This window comes from Sarcophilus harrisii, chromosome 2 (assembly GCF_902635505.1).
Source record: "Sarcophilus harrisii chromosome 2, mSarHar1.11, whole genome shotgun sequence".
NCBI classification, from domain to species: Eukaryota; Metazoa; Chordata; class Mammalia; order Dasyuromorphia; family Dasyuridae; genus Sarcophilus; species Sarcophilus harrisii.
In genome coordinates, this window is record NC_045427.1 from 586,241,441 (window position 1) to 586,259,008 (window position 17,568).

The following is a 17,568-nucleotide window of genomic DNA, read 5'->3' on the forward strand; positions in this document are numbered from 1 at the left end:
CAAATTAGCCTCTAGCTATCAATTAAACACACAACTAATTGTATTTTTTTCCATCCTGATCTAAAAACAACTACTTTAAGTAAGTATCAGAAAATGGGAAAGTTTCCAAGAAGGAACACAAAAGATTTAGATGTGTACATCTCGAAGTCCTGCTACCGCCTAGGTGGATGTTCACGGAAAAAGACCTCTTTACACTTATTTGGGCAATGCTGCAGTACACCTGAAGATTCAAGAATCTTGAGTAGCTTCCAGTAAGCTAGAATTTTTGTTATGATAACTACAGCGTTATGGATGAAACTGTGGACTCCTTTCATTGTAATTTTATCATCACTTTGCTTAATCCTCTTAAAATATCCACTGTTTTTTTTTTTTTAATAATGAATTTAAATTTAAAAAAATTCTAAGTAGAAGAGGGGAAGAGGGACTGTATGATACTCCACCCAACGTAAAAAAAAAAAAAAATCAATTGTTATTGACGATTACGAGGAAGTAAGGTGCCAGCATTACGTATTTCTTTTCTCACTATTGCTTAAAGGTATACATTTCACTGTTAGCATAAATTTAGCATTATTGTCAAGGTCAAGATTTGCCTTTAATAAATGTTACCAGTCAGGACAAGAGGCTTACACTCGATTAAGATAACATTTACAATATAAACCTTATGACTCGCAATTACTGTTGGTGTGAGTATTTGGGGCTCATTTCTACAGCAAAGTCCTGAAAATATATTACACCATCCCCCTCCACCCTAACGATATTGTTTTCTTTTGCATGCAGTAAACGACAGGCTCAATCCCCCAATTCTCATTTACCAGTTACCTTTGAGTGTCCAGCTTTTAAGGTTCGATAAAATTTAAAATGTACAATATTTATTTTTCTTCTTTCGGGTTGATTATCTGACTGCTCCGGCAAAAGCACTTTGACAACTGGAAGACTAGAGGGCATGCGCACCCGAGGAACTGTGGGGACTGGAGTCTCTGGCCAGCGCCTTACCGGCCCCGGCACGTTGGCAGGAAAGGAGGAGAGAGTTCACCAAGCTAGAGTCATAATAGTTGTACCCTGACCTCGTTAGTTAATAACCAGCTTAAATCATTAGCTGCGGAAATGAATTGGGAATGGGGGGGGGGGGGGGGAGGAAAATTAATTTAATTTTGGAAGGAGAGCTAAAAAGATCACGACAGTCGGATCTAGAATTTAAAAGGAAAAAAACTAACAAAAAACAAAACAAAGCAAAACAGGAGAACGACCTTAAATGGAATCGAAATGATAATAACTGACCAGCCATGGGTGTATGCTATGACAATAAGATTAAATAAAGAACCTTGGATTAAAAAAGACAACAACAACAAAGCTTCATTTCTCAAAAAAAAAAAAATCTTTTAAAATAGAGTATATAATTGTAGAAATTATGGTAAAAAGTAATAAATGTTTCAATTTAATCTGTGCCCACGAAAAATTATCAAAAATATATTGATCATGATGTCTTTAAACCTGTAATATAAATCAAGGCACAGTTATTTTACAAAATTGTACTGCCTATATATTGTAGTATACTATACTAGTATACTAGTTACTTAGTAAATATTTGTTAAATGAATCAACTGATACCTCAATTTCCAATTGGAAAAAAATGAAAACTTTTATATTAATACAGTAATAATCCAAATCAAATTCAGAATGTCAATGTTTAACAAAATCCTAGAATATCATATGAAATATAAAATAGCAAGTTAATTTATTTAGTGTTTTACTAAATATTATTCAAAAAATCCAAGATTTGAAGTTCAAAGAACTTTCAGAAGTCACTTAATCCAACCCTCTTATATTATAAATGAGGAAATTGAGGCTTAGAGAGGTTAATCTAGCAATTTGCTCAAGGTAACCCAGGTCTATTGTGTCATCCTTATTCCTAATTTTGCTAAGAGTTTTGCTAAGTACTTTATATGCAGATCATTTTATGCTGTCAGCTCTGTTAAAGCTGAAAAAAAAAATCTCAATTTTCAGATGAGGAAACTGAGGCTGAGAGATTATATAATTTGCCCAGAGTCATAGATCTAGTATCTGAGACAGAATTCAAACTATCATGATAGGCCACCTACCTTTCTCTCCTTACCCCCATTCCTCCCCCACCATGGTTCAACTTTCTGGGTTAGCATGCAAAATTGTAGAGCCTTAAATACTGCATTCATGGACTATGGCTTACTATTGTCCACTGGGTTCTAAGAACAATGGTTAAAATCATAGCTTACAAAAGCAGCAACAGGATATTTATTATTTCCTATGGGTTTTGGTACAATGCCAGGGTTATTGGGGGAGGGGGGTACTCAGTATATAATAGTTGATGACAACACAATTAAATTTGGAGTTTAAAGTCAGCTTTACTTACAATAACTTTATAGTTTCCTTTCTTTCCCAATTAGTAGTGTAGTAGGTTCCATAGACTACTTAGATCATTACTACTAGTTTTTGTCTTATTCACCAAAGAAACATAACTAAAAGATGCATATTTTTTAAATGGCCATTTTGAATAAACATTCTGCTGGAGTGCTCAAAGGCCTCTACAAAAGAACCAATATGCTTCTCTGCACACTTCACTCACTCTACTAATATTTACTGTTCTTGTATTTGTTCCTACTAATCTGATCCCAACCTACCTTGCCAGTCTTATCTGCTATGTTCCTCAATGTCCTCTTTTCCAGTCAAATGTTCCTCTCTCAGAATACTTATTTAAGTCCTATTTGTCCTTCATGATTTCTAGGTCACATCTTTCTTCTTCTATAAAATCTTTCAAAACTGCCCCAGCATTTGGTGGTTTCTTCCTTCTCTGAACTCTTACCTTTACTAACTGTGCAACTCCTTCAAAATTTTTCAAATACTATCTCTTACATTATATGTGCCTAAAGGGAAATGTGTAGATTGTGTAAGCACTATACAGCATGGAAGGTTCATGAAATCATGGTTGGTGTCTTCCCCTTTGGACCTACTAATTCATGATCAAAGAAGGCAGGTAGATGGGTAAGTAGTTAGAGCACTAGTCAGGAAGACTTGAATTTAAATCTTGCCTCAGGCATGTACTGGTTATATAATCTTAGGCAACCTATTCTATTTGCCTCAATCCAGTGGAGAAGGAAATGGCAAACGGCTTCAGTATTTTTTCCAGGAAAACCCCAAGAAGAGTGTTGGCATGCTATGGTCTTTGAAGTCACAAACAGTCAGATATGATTGAATGACAGAATTAACAACAATATATAATCAATATAATTGAAATGTCATAATATAAGTGTTTAAGGAGCTGTGATGATTCTTAAAACACTCTGTGAGGGATGGAGGTGGAAGGAGTTGTCATTATTTTACCTCTTTCCACCCCAATAAAGACAATATCCCAAAAGCATATTACATTGACATGATTTGCTTAGGAAACAATAATATGAAAAACCTATCTTGCCTCACTGTCCCTATTCACTAAAGAAGCCATACTGGGGAAATAAAGAAGTTCAAACAATTTTTCAAGTAAATAACTGAAAAGACTGATAGTAACAATCTGTTTATCCTGCACTATCAGAGCAAAAGATGTTGCACAGAAGTGAATTTTCCAAGTTAACTGAAGTTTTCCCTTTAAACAACAAAAACTATTTTTAACTAAAAAAAAAATGGAAAACTTTCCAAACTATTTTAAGCAATTCCTTTTCTTATTAAATATGATATACTAAGTATAATCCAGGTCATGACAATAGGTCCAAAATGAAATTCATTTAACAAATAAAAGTCCAATGTCTTAGGCTGGCATTCAAGGTCCTCCATAATTGGGCTCCAATTTACCTTCCCCAAGTTTAATTTCTGTTTCCACCCCTTCATTTCCTCTACTGTATAACCAAAACCATCTAATTGCCAAGCACTAAAAAACACCCTGTGCTTTTCTACTCTTGAGCACTTCACTCATATGTTGTTCACTATGCCTAAAATGTCCCTCCTCACCATCAATGTTTTGCTTATTCACATCTTACCTGTGTTTGAAGCCTAATTCAAGCAACACTTAGTTCAAACTTTCCCTAATTTACCCAAGTGAAAATGATCTTTCTCACCTGGTCTGAAAGCATTCTGTATTTCACTTGTGCATTTATATTCTAATGTGGTAGTCTTCAAACTTTACATAGCAAAACTCTCTCTTACAACAACAATAAAATCACATTCCCACCCATTTAATCATCAACTAACATTTTTGCTCAAACAAAATTAAGACTGTAATAACCTCTACAACACAAAGAAACTTTAACATACAATAAAAAATGTATTTATTTGTTGATAAAATCATTTATAAATTACATATTTATAGCTTATAAAATACTAGTCATACTGACAATTTAAGGTTTGCAAAGCACTTTACATATGGTTTCTCATTTGATCATTTTAATGTTATGAACAGTTTTGCTTTAGATAACTAAGATTAATAATGATAGCATGGATTATATTATCATAGATGAAACTAGCCTTAAGAAGTGAAAAAGCAGCAGCCTCCATCAGTCCTTCAGACTTCAGTCAGCCACAAGTCATTATAACTCCTGTTAAATCTGAATTGTTTTCACATGAAAATTGGTGTCGACCATCCCTATGAGGTTTGAAATCAATCTCCAACCTACCTTTTTAGATTAACTCTACATTCCTCCCTTCCACTCACAATGATCCAGCTAAATCAGCAATTTTGTTGCTCCTAGATTACACTCTACATCCTATCTCCATATCTTTGTGTTGGCCGTTTCCCAGGATTGGAATACACTCACTCCATATATGTCTACTAATTAAAATGAAAACGACTACTCCAGAGGCCTCTTCTACATGGGGCCTTTCCTGATCAGTATTATCTTACTCTATGTATGTATGTAGGGGTATGTATGTATGTGTGTGTGTTTGTGTATGAACATATGTATGTATGTAGGGGTGTGTGTGTGTGTGTGAACTCCTGGAGGGCAAGCCCTATTTCATTCTGATCTTTGTATCCCCCAGCTCCTGACATCTGCTAGCACCTGACAGGTCTTTAATAAATGTTTATTGATTGAGTAATCGGGGAATAGGAGCTCAAAAAAAAAGTCAAACCTGATGATATTAGCTATCTGGGATGATATTTTTATTTGTTTCAAAAGTTTGGTATCTTAAGCTGTAAATCTGCTCCTGGGTAGATGAAAGGATCTGCAGTCTATACTGAAGGTAACAAGACAGGAAGATCTGAAAGGTTTTCATTTGTTTGTTTTGCTGATGCCAATCAGGGATTTCTTTCTTTTCTAAAAGCTGTATCAAGAAAAAGCTTCTAAGCTTTCAAGTTAAAAAGCATGACCGTCAGTGTCTCCAGAGCCAGAGCAGGGGCAATGATAGCACATAAGCATCATTCAGTTGAATAGTCTCTATCAGTCAAGGTTTACTAAACAGTAACTTCCTGCAAAACAGTGAATCCAGCCAAACAGCACTTATGACAACAAGAGCGAGCTGATGTGTGATGAGCACGAATATGTCATGTCACCAGAAGACATTAAGTCTTCTACCACACTGGAGGCAAGAATTGCCCTTCCAAACATGTTATAGGAGAAACCTTAAAAGTGAGGAATGCCATCAAGCACTACTGGGCTATGTGTCAAATAGTTTTGGTTCTCAATCAATAGTGACATTAAGCATATCTTTGTGTTGTTGTATCATTTTTTCAATCATGCCCAACTCTAGTCCAATTTGGAAGAGATACTGGAGTGGTTTGCCATTTCCTTCTCCAGCTCATTTTACAGATGAGGAAACTGAGACACACAAGGTTAAGTGACTTGCCCAGGGTTTAATCAGCTAGTTTGAGGCCAAATTTGAACCTAGAAAGATGAGTCTTCCTGACTCCAAACCCAGTATTCTATCCCCAGTGCCACCTACCTGTCCATATGTCTTTATTACACTGATTCAATATATTGAACTTTTCATTCATTTTGATGTAAGGCAGCAGATAGGACTAGATGCATCTGAGATATCTTTTAGCATTATATATCTATGATCCTATGAAGTACATTGCAATACATTTAATACATAAAATAGTAGAGTTTCCAAGAAGATAAGAGTTTCTATTAAAAAAAAAAAATCCCAAAATTTTAACCTAAATTACATCTACCTACATTTTACCTACACTTAGCTACATTATTTTTGCAGGTAAATCAACAGAAAGGCCAGACCTAATTAGGGGAAATCCTATTTTATATAATATTTCAAAAGAAATGTAATTTGTTCATAGTAGAAGCCATTTTACTTGATTTTAGAAAATAACACGATTTCTCCCAATGGTATGTGGTCTAGTAACTAGGACTACTGTTACTGAAATTCAGAGGTCACTAGTTTGAAAGAGGTTTTATAAAATTACAAAGTTTAAGCTGTTTCTGATGAGGAAAATGACAATTCAAAAATAAAATTTGAACATGAATAAGTTGCTTCAGGATTACCAAATTAACAATTGAACTTAAAAGCTAAATCCATTTTTCCCTTTAGATCAAAACTACAGATTCTGCCGCGTGAAAGCAAAGAAGTAGATTCTAAAAGATTTTAAGAGTTTTTGGGAATTGATAACTCTAAATTATCTACACCCAGAGAGAAGACTGTGGGGACTAAATATGGATCACAACAAAACATTCTCACTCTTTTTATTGTTATTTGCTTGCATTGTTTTTTTCTTACTCATTTTCTTTTTTTTTATTTGGTTTTTCTTGTTCAGCAAGAGAATTCTATTAATATATTTACACACATTGGATTTAACATATATTTTATAACATATATTGGATTGTTTGCCATCTAGAGGAGGAGGTGGGAAAGAAGGGGAAAATCTGAAACACAAGGCTATACAAGGGTCAGTGTTGAAAAATTATCCCTGCATATGTTTTGAAAATAAAAAGCTTTAAAAATAAAAATAAAAAAAAGAGAATTGATAACTCTGAAGTTTTATTTGTCAACTCATCTTCTCCCAGGTACCTCTTGCCCAATAGAGAAAATATATATACCTGGGGGAGAAATACCTAAATTCTCTAGACTTCATCCATATAATGAGGGATTGGACTACATGGTCTCTAAGATTCCTTCCAATCTCTAAAGCAATGATTTTATTATCCTATTTTTGCTGGAAGTCTTCTCCTACAGGAGGATAGAGGCAATTTTAAATTTATTTCTGTTACTGCCTCACCAGGTTTCCTAAATCTAACTACTTGCCAATTGACCCACAGCATAAGTATATAGGAGGAATTGGATGAAAGCAGTGGACATATGGTGAAAAAAATGAAATCATTCTTGCCCTCAAGGAGTTTATATTCTATCAGGAAAATAACATGTAAGTTAACGGCACAAAATACATACACAGTAAATCCATAAACTTAGCAATGAAGGTCTTAGCAGCTAGGGGATGATCAGGAAAGGTTTTTACCCTAAGCTAAACTCTGCTGGAAACTAGGGATTCTAAGAAGCAAGAAGGAAGAAGAAATGCATCCCAGGCATGCTGGACAACCTATGTGAGGGTCAACAACAGGCTTAGAATCCTGGAAAGGTAGGTTGGATCCAGACAGGCAAAGACTTCAAATATGAAAGAGAAATGTCTGTTTTTGATCCTAGAGCTAAGTAGAAGCCACTGGAGCTTCTTGAGCAAAGCAATAACAGACTTGTGCTTTAAGGCTATCATTTTGGATAACAAAAAATAATTACAACTAAATGCTGCAAATGTATAAAGAAGTTGGGATTGAAGAAGAGATATGAGAAGTTGTCTTTTTTTTTTTCCTTTCTTTTGCAGAGGTAGGGGTCTACAGATGTGAAAGACTGAATGTATCAAATTTTTTTCAACAAATTAGTTTTACATGGCTTTTTTCTCATCCTCTTTTTTTTATTCTTTATTTGCCAACATGACAGAGTTCTATTGAGACATCTTGGTGATTTGGGGACATGCAAATTAACATGCCAAGATTCAGATAGGAACTCTTTAAAGACAAGCAATCATTCCTTGCCAATAGGTGAATTCATTGGACTCCCCAATAATCAAGTAGATACCAATGGATATTAGCTTCAGTGAGCAAAAAAGAAAGATTGACTGTCAACCAAAGATTGCCTGACCCAGGTGTCTGCTCAAAACCAGACATTTTAAGTGAAGATTTTATAAACTGAACCTCAACAACTACTTCAAATAATGGAAAAGATCTGATGCCAGAAGCAACAAGTTTTTTATACAGTATTTATATTAAATTATAGTTACTCCTCACAGAGTATAACAACATTGTTAGCAGCTGGAACTGTCTTTGATTCAGGCCTAAATTCAAGTTCAGGAATGCAGGACTATAATTATAATGAGCTTTATGATTAGTCCATTCCTTCAAGTAGCCCAAGTATAGGACTACAGATATCATTAGGTCATAAAAGAGCGAGGACTATCCAATCAGTGACCAGACTAACTTATGATAACTTATATGAAACTAGATAAATTGTCACACCAGGGGCCATATGAGAATCCTCATGTACCCATAAAATGCAAACCTTCCACATAATCAGAGGTAGCTAGGTTGTGCAGTAGATAGAACACTGAACTTAAGAAAAAGGCTTTTTCTTTCTCTCACTTTTAGCTTCTTCTGATCCATGGAGTTCACTGTAAAGATGATTAAGTCTAAGAATCATACCACACACAACTAATTATGAAAATGGCACAGAAATGACATCAAGAAACTTAGATCACAGACACATGAGTCTCTGAAAGAGATTGACTCCAAGTTTCTGAGAAACATGTATTTTGCCAAGAAAACAACATGAAGGAGATAAAGAAGATTCAGGTGAATGATGACAAAACCATCAAGACTCAGAGCAGAAGTATCAAGGCTCTAATCACCAAGGCTTCCAGAGTCAAGCTCTTCCAACTTAAAATCCCCAAAGACAATGGCTAGCATACCAGCCCCAAGAGAGCCACGGAGCACCCAGACCCCCAGATTAACATCATATGCCCAGGTATCAGAAGCCCACTGATTCCCAAAACTGCCAAATCCATTAATCCCAAGACATCAAGGTCACCAAGTTTAATCCTAAAATCACTAAAACCAAGGCAGCCAAGTCTGAAGCCAAGATCACTAAATTGGATTGCAAGATCATCAAGTCAGGCTCTCACTAGTCACTAGTCTCTAGGCTCTCAGGCTCATTAATTCCAAGGCTGCTGGGTCTACTGACCCCAAGGCTGCTGAGTCCATAGACCCTAAAGCCGGAGGGGGTGGGGGGGAGAGAGGGAAGAGGAAGGGGAAGAGTGGGAAAGATCTGAATTTGAATCCTGCTTCAAACAAGTAGGCAACATTAGTTACCACTAGAGGGTGGTAAAGTAGTATTCTAGACTTCTTGAAGTCAGCCAAAGATAATGCCTTCTTGAGCAGAATACTTTTAAAATCTCTTCATTGATTTTTTTTTTTTTTTTACTATCTGTGATCAAATCAATTTAAGATGGCCCGTGTGAAACTGAGTAAATGACTACTGCATAAATGTCCATATGATAGCCTTCATGATTACCTATAGAATGCATATAAGTCTGAACAAGTCACTTACCCCTTCTCTGTTTCATGGGCCTCATCTACAAAATGAGAGGGTTCTACTCAATAGCCTGAAAGATCTTTAATAGCTCTAAAATTAGGATCCTTTGAATTCTATTGATTCATCAAGGTATTGGTAATTACTATATATTTAAGTAGCTTATGTTTTACAAAACCAATGCAGACAAGATTAGAAGGGAATCAATAAACCAAGAAAAAAAATTTTGTATTCAAGGGTTCTGATAAAGAACTCATTTCTAAAATATATAGAGAATTGACTCAAATTTATAAGAATTGAAGCCATTCTCCAAGTGATAAATGGTCAAAGAATATGGAATTGGTAATTTTCAGATGTTAAAATTAAAACCATTTCTATGCATATGAAAAGGTGTTCTAAATCACTATTGATCAGAGAAATGCAAATTAAGACAATTCTGAAGTATTACAACACACTTCACAGATTGGCCAAAATGACCAGAAAATATAGTGAAAAGTTGGAGAGGATGTGGGAAAACTGGGACACTGATATATTGTTGGTAGAATTGTGAACTGATTCAACCATTCTGGAGAATGATTTGGAACTATACCCAAAAACTGTGCATATCCTTTGACTCAGCAGTATTTCTACTGGGCTTGTGTCCCAAAGAGATCTTAAAGGAGGGCAAAGGGCCCACATGTGCAAAAATGTTTCTGGAAGCCTTTTTAATAGTGGCAAGAAACTGTAAACTGAATGAATGCCCATCAGTTGAAGAATGGCTGAATAAGTTATGGAATATGAATGTTATGGAATATTATTGAAATTATCAGGAGGAGAGACTGATATGAACCGATGCTGAGTGAAGTGAGCAGAACCAGGAGATCATTGTACATGGCAATAAGAAGATTATACAAAGATCAATTCTGACAGAAGTGGCTCTTTTCAACAGTGAGATGACTGAGACTAGTTGTAGTGGTCTTTTGATGTAGAGAGCCATCTACACCCAGAGAGAGGACTGTGGGAACACAATATAGCATTTTCATTCTTTTTGTTGTTTGCTTGCATTTTGTCTTCTTTCTCATTTTTTTCCTTTTTGATCTGATTTTTCTTATGCAGTGTATTTGTGGAAATATGTATAGAATTACATATGCTTAACAAGTATTGTATCACTTGCCATCTGGGGAGGGGTGGAGGGAAGGAAGAGAAAAAAATTAGAACACAAGGTTTTATAAGACTGAATATTGAAAATTACCCATGTATATATTTTGAAAATAAAAAGTTTTAATTTAAAAAAGGAAAAAATAAATAAAATACCCTTAAAGAGAAAAAAGTATGCTTATGTTTTATTAGTATTTTCTTATTATAAGTATATGTTTTTGTGCTAATATTAAGCATATAATAGAGCTACATTAATCAGTTAACTATGCCTATTTTGGCTCTCAGCTATTTGCACATAATTTGGCTATTTTCCACATTTTAATATTTTGAAGGCCTGCTGCTATTATTGCTTTGAATTTCCACTGCAACGTGACCAACAATTCGTTATCCACCAACTTCTTGAAGATTCACAAGTAGGGGGAATCTACTGTCTCTCAAGAAAGCCCATTTCAGTTTTGGATAATTGTTATGAAAGTTTGCCTGACTGACTGATAACAAAACTTCTACTGTATTTCAAGCACTCAAAATAAGCCTTGTTTGTCATTATGCCAGATAATGAGAATACAAAAGGACACACACCATAAAAACTGTGCTGATCTTACAATAGGGACCAAAGTATGGACCAAGATATGTAACTAGGACTTGACAGCAAAAGATTGTGCTGTAAGAAATTTGAGGTGTGAAAAGCCTCCTCTAATGAAAAAGAGTCAGAAAATATTTTCTGGAGTAGACAGCAACTGCACTGGACCCTTTAGGAAAGGAGGAACAACTTTGACAGATGGAAACAGGGGAGGAGACTATTTCAAGCACAGAGAATGCCATAAAAAAATATGTGGGAAAGGCAGAATAAAAACAAGGACCAATAGTAGTCCAATTTGGCATATAGAATATATGAATTTAAAAATGTAAAATAAAGCTGAAAAGATAGATTTGAGACAATTGGAGATGGCTTTGAATGGCATGATCAAGAATAAAATATGGGGAATTACAAAGAAGTTTGGATTTTAAATATTTTTTTCAAGAAAATAATTACATGATCAGAGCAATAATGTAATCACCCTGGAGAACTATACTGGAGCAAAGTTGTGATAGTTCTAAAATACTAGACAGTTTGTATTATCTCTTAAGGACAAACAAAAGCCCATGAAATTTTTTTATCCAATTTTATTCAATTTATTTTATTTATGCCTGAATAAGTTCTTTATTAATATAACTTTGGCAGTTGTACGAAGAATGAATTAAAAAACCAGATAATAGATTATTACGATGGCCCAAGCAAAGAGTGATAAAGTAAAAGAAAAGAGAATTTATGGGAGTGGTATTGAGAAAATGGAACTGGCATTTGTCAACTTATCAAATTAAATATTGCAGTGAATGTGAAGGGTCAAAGATCAGAGGTTATTGGGTTATAGATCTGAGTGATTAAAAGAAGAGTGGTTCCTCAACAGAAATAAGTGAGTTAGGAAATGAAGATTTAGGGAGAAAGATAGTTGTGGGAGTTCAGAATGTTCAATTTGAGGCATATTGGACATGCAATTGAAAATGTCTACATTTTCAATGAAATGTGAAATGAATGTGAAAATGTTCACATAGTTGAAAATGTGAGACTGGGGGGCTTCCAGGAGAGAGAAAGAAAAGCAAGTGAAGTAAATAAGGGAGTAATCTGCATAGAAGATAGGAGCTGATGAGATCACTCAGACAGAAAAGGAATGTCAAAAAACTAGGTTGAGAGCCATCCAAAAAAAAAAAAAAAAGTACAGTTTTGTGGAAGCCATTGGAAGAGATGATAGTCAGAAGGAAGGTAAAATGCTCCAGATGTCAAGAAAGAAAAATGGACATTGGATTTAATAAAAAGGAATTCATTAACAACCATCACAGAACACTAGATCAACTGGTTTCTAACTATAGCTCCCCAACTTGTATTTATAAAATTTATTTCTGATGTAAGACTACCTACATTTATCCCTATAAAATTTCATCTTTTTAATTTTGACCCAACATTCTAGCTCACCAAGAAATGTTTGACTCATGACTCTTATCTAATGTGTTATTCATCCCAGCTTTGTGTCATATGTGAAATCATATAACTCATAAGTCTAAATGCAATAATAATACCAGCTAGCCTTCATTCAGGTCAGTGATAAAAATGTCAAATAACACAGGGCCCAAGGAAAGATTTCTGGGATATTGCAGTAGAAATCATTCTCCAAGATGACACGAACTTATTAATGATTACTCTTTGGAATTAGTCATGCAATCAGTGACAAATCCACCTAACTGTGCTATTGTCTAAGTTATTTTTCTCTATCTTATTCACAAGGGTAGCATTCAAGACTATATCAATCCTTTGATGAAGTCAAGGTAAATAAGATTTAACAAGGTAAACTAGTTTTCTTTGGTCTACAAGTCTAGTAATACTGTTTAAAAAGGAAATAACATTGATTTGGTGTGACCCATTTTTGTTGAAGCTGAACTGAATTCTATCAAAAATTAGAACTCAAGTTCATTGGTTAAAACTTGCTTTCACCTCTGCAGTTATTTTATACTCCTCTTTCAAGAACTCATTATCTTCCTTTTCTCTAAAAATCAGTTAATTTGCCCTCTAAAGCTATGGTGCTACTCTCTTCTAAAATTTTAAGTGAATTTTTAACAAAAATTATATCTTCTAATTCATTACTCTGATATGTAGTTCATTTGAGTGTGGTGATTTGAATTTAACAAAGGCAGCTAACTAGTCTCATTAATGCCTTACTTACCTTAGGTTTCAAATCCCTATTAACCATTTTTTCTCTGTCCTTTCCAATCCAAAGATCATTCTCTTTGTCAGAAAAAGGAGAAACAAAAAAGGCTGGAGTAGTTCTGCTTTCTCACTATCAATTAGTATCACTGTTCTACCTACTCCAAAGAGTAGCCTTATTTTGGGAGGACGGGACCTTTTCTTTCTCTCCTCCCCTTCATATATAGCTTAAAAAGAATTCTTTTTATATTCTTCACAAAAAAACACCATTCTAATGATGTGTCACTATATAAAAGTGATATTAGTTTCTCAAGACTATGCCCATAGACACAGACTCTAATGTGAGCTACAATGCTTGAAAAGTTTTGAATACTATTCCTGGCAACAGATTATATTTGCTTTCCAACACATCTCCAATGTTTACCACAATGTCTGGCACTCAGTGATCTTATTAATAAACAAGCTCATTGATTTTCTGATCAGACTATCTAGCTAAGTATGAAGAGGCTCATCATTGCCACTGAACCAGACAGTAAGTGGTGAATTATTTGGTCATGGCAAAACATAAAACAAAATTTTAAATAGTCATCAGGTCTTTATCTTTCTGCAGTGATAGCATCAGAGCATCAGAAACAGGGCAGAGAGTCCTCTGTCTAAAGCATTTTTGTTTTAGATTGTCTATAAACGTCAAAGTAACCATTGGTTTATGATATGAGTACCTTGATCAAAACCACTTACTCATAATTCTGGCATAGTACTTAATATACTGAAAGAACTGAATCATATTAATATGGACATTCTCATTATAAACGAAATCAACAAATAAATAAAAATAAATGAAATCAAAAGATACAAATAAGCTACAGCTAAATGGAAGGAGGTCTTACAAAAACATGACAATTGAAAACTGTAGCTTTATTGTTTTGTTTTAAGGCAGTAAGAAACATTCATTTCATGGACAAATGTTTTCACAAGGAACTACTTTGAGCATAAGCAAAAAGACCACAATGATAGTAAATAAAGCTTATATGCCAAAGTGAGTTGCAGAGACTGGGGACAGAGAAATTGTATGAAAAATGTGACAAGATACTCCAAATCAAATCAACACAGACTTCAATATTGCATGACTTCAATTTATAATGGCACAAGGAAAGACTGAAAATATGATAGAAATGATGGCTCAAGATCTAGAAACAAAAGAGGCCAAAGACTTATGAACTATATAAAAGCTTACATGTATATTTAAAATACATTTTTCATAAAAGTAGTAAGAAGATATTTAACAATATATAAAATGAAACTAACTTATACACTGGGCAGGAAAAAATGTTTCCTCTGCAGGAGGAGTCATTTCTAAATCATCTGACTTTTTACATTAAGACCATAAATTTGTTAGAACAAAAGTCAAAATGAACACTAAATCAAAATAATAAAAAGTAAAGATATGACATATAATAAAATTGCTTTTACTTTATTTTGTTTTATTCAAACTATTGAAGCAGGAAAATGGGAAAGGGATAAAAGAACTGATATCAACATGAATATTCATTATAAATTATAGAAATGAAATGTAACAGATGAAAAGCAATTGCCACAATTGGGAGGCCAAAAGAGTCTAGATATCATTTCACCTAATAATATCGCTTTTCTAAACAAACAGATATATAGTATCTAAAGACATTTATAGTATAAATTCATCTGTATAATTGTGAGGAAGAGAATAAAAAGATCAAGAGCAATATTACCTAATAAAAGGTGATTAAAGAAAAATGAGTTTATAGAAAGTCTGGCACTAGATCCAATTAAACTATATCATTTAAGGAACACTTAAGGATGAAAGAGGACAATAGACAAAAAAATAAACATGTATGTGAAGATTTTTACAAAGTTTTTGTTCCATCAATTACAATGTTGCTACAACATTGTATTCTAAAATTACCATCCCTGAAGTGTTATATAAATATCTGGCAAAACTTGAATATTAATCAGATCAATCATAAAACAGAGAGACACATACTTGCCAAAAGGGTACTATCATCATAAAGCGCATCTAATACAAAGTCAAGGAAAAAAGGTTTTCTTTTATAAATGACCACTTCCTTCAAATGCTCCTATTTGCTAATGACCTTGTGACTGATTGCATCAAGCCCTGAAATATTAAAAGAGTCTTCTAAATGAGACCCATAATGACTCAAAAATTTGGCCTATCCAGAAAGAAAAAACAAAGACAAGAAAACATCTATGTGTATAAAGTATGTTTATTGTGCCCAAATTATGAAACAGCCATATGGACAACCTAGAAAAGATGGCCATCAGTACATAACTTATATAGAAAAGGCAGAGAGGCAATGAATTGAAAAAGAAGAAGAAAATAGGTTGCATTGCATTTGGAAAATTGTGCAGTAGCTTCAATTATTCTAAGCTTCTCTAAAATGCAAAATTCATTTTTATAATATCAACATTCTTCCAGTACAGTAATATGGGTGCAAATCATATGATATTGTGCAATATCTGAGAAATTTAAATTACAAGTTACCAAAGGGAAATAGACATATATGATGGATAAAAATAGACTACAACACATTACTAATGATAAAGTGGGCCCATACAAAATATTGTCAAAGAGAGGTATGAAAAGGAAAGGGCTGGTTATGTGATGAGAGTAGGATATAACAGATGAAAAAACTATAATGTTGCACTGTCATACTTGACACATGACAGGAGACCTAGACAAATTTCCCAACATATTGAGTGAATGAATCATAGAGGATTTATGAAAGAAAATGGAAATCAAGAATATTCATCTGGAGAAGAAACTATTTGTATAGCAAGAAGGGATTAGTGCTTTCTTCAAAAATGTGAAGAACTATCTGTTGGGAAAGAGGTTCTGTATATTCAGTATTTTCTCTACCATGCTCTAGCTATTTATTCTGAAAGCTCACTTCAGTCTGAGAATATACACCATGAAATATTCTGTGAAGCAATAACCTCTCCCTCTGAATAAATGGTTTCTCACAGAACCTCCATTGAAGGAGGGCACCATTCCATTCCTCTCTGGGCTCCAAACTAGACTTTTTCTACCATGCATCTGAACTGAACTAAGTACCTTTGTCTCCTCTCCATTTCCTTCTCTTTTAGCTTCCTTTTGTCTTCCCCTATTAAAACATAAACTTTTTGAAGGCAGGAACTATTTTTCTTTCTGCTTGTAATTTGAATTCCCAGAGCTTAGCACAGTGTTTTGCACACAGCAAATATTTGATAAATGCTAGTTGACTGACTGGACTGACTGGCTAGGAAGATATCTTCAAAACTTAAACTAGCCGTTGGAGGACAGGTTAGATATGGGCTTCTGCTAATATCAGTACCTTTATTCTGAGATTATTCCAATTTATCCTATCTGTATTCTTATTTGTACGTAGTAAGTTTTAGATTGTTTCCCCTGTTAGATTGTGAGTTGCCTGAGAGCAGGGACTATTTTTGCTTTTCTTTGTATCCCCAAGACTTAGCAAAATGTCTGACACATAATAAAGAGTTTAATACATGCTTGTTGACTTGTCTTGACTACTTGACACCAGAGGAGAGTTAATAGCGATGAACAAGCAGAATTTGCAAAAAGGCAGTTTTTGACTTAACAGAAGAAAAAACTTCCTAACCTTTAGAGCTGTCCAAAAAATGTGATTGGATCTGCAGGGGGGGTAAACTTCTGTCAAGAAGTGTCTGTAATCAGACACTGGATGATGAACCACTCCTCAGAAATCACAGAATCATAAAGTTAAAGCTAGAAAGGACCTTAAAAACTATGGGTTCAATTATACACAGTGATAGCAAGGTTATGTGATGATCAACTATGATGGACTTGGATTTTCTCAACAATGCAATAATTCAAGACAATTCCAATAGAATTAAGGATGGAAAATGCCATTTGCAACCAGAGAGAGAACTATGAAGATGGAATGTGAATCGAAACAGTATTTCCACCTTTTTGTGCACATATTTAACTTGTATCAGATTTCTTGCTATTTTAAAGGAAAGGTAAAGGAGGGAGGGAGAAAAAATTGGAACACAAAGTTTTACAAAAATGAATGCTGAAAAGTATCTATACACGTATTTGGAAAAATAAAATACTATTGAGAAAAAAATAAAGTAAT

General features: G+C 34.2%; 1 protein-coding gene across 7 annotated transcripts in view; it reads right to left on the reverse strand.

Moving 5' to 3' along the window:
* CPEB3 (cytoplasmic polyadenylation element binding protein 3) overlaps nt 1-17,568 on the reverse strand; it is a 267,785-nt gene that overhangs the window by 223,457 nt on the left and 26,760 nt on the right. The window contains exon 1 of one of the 7 annotated variants that reach the window (XM_031956045.1): nt 820-943. The exons of the other annotated variants lie outside the window; for them this stretch is intronic. The gene's annotated coding sequence lies outside the window, so the exon portion shown is untranslated. Of the gene's footprint in view, nt 1-819; nt 944-17,568 lie in introns of those variants that run through there. 7 annotated transcript variants of the gene reach the window in all.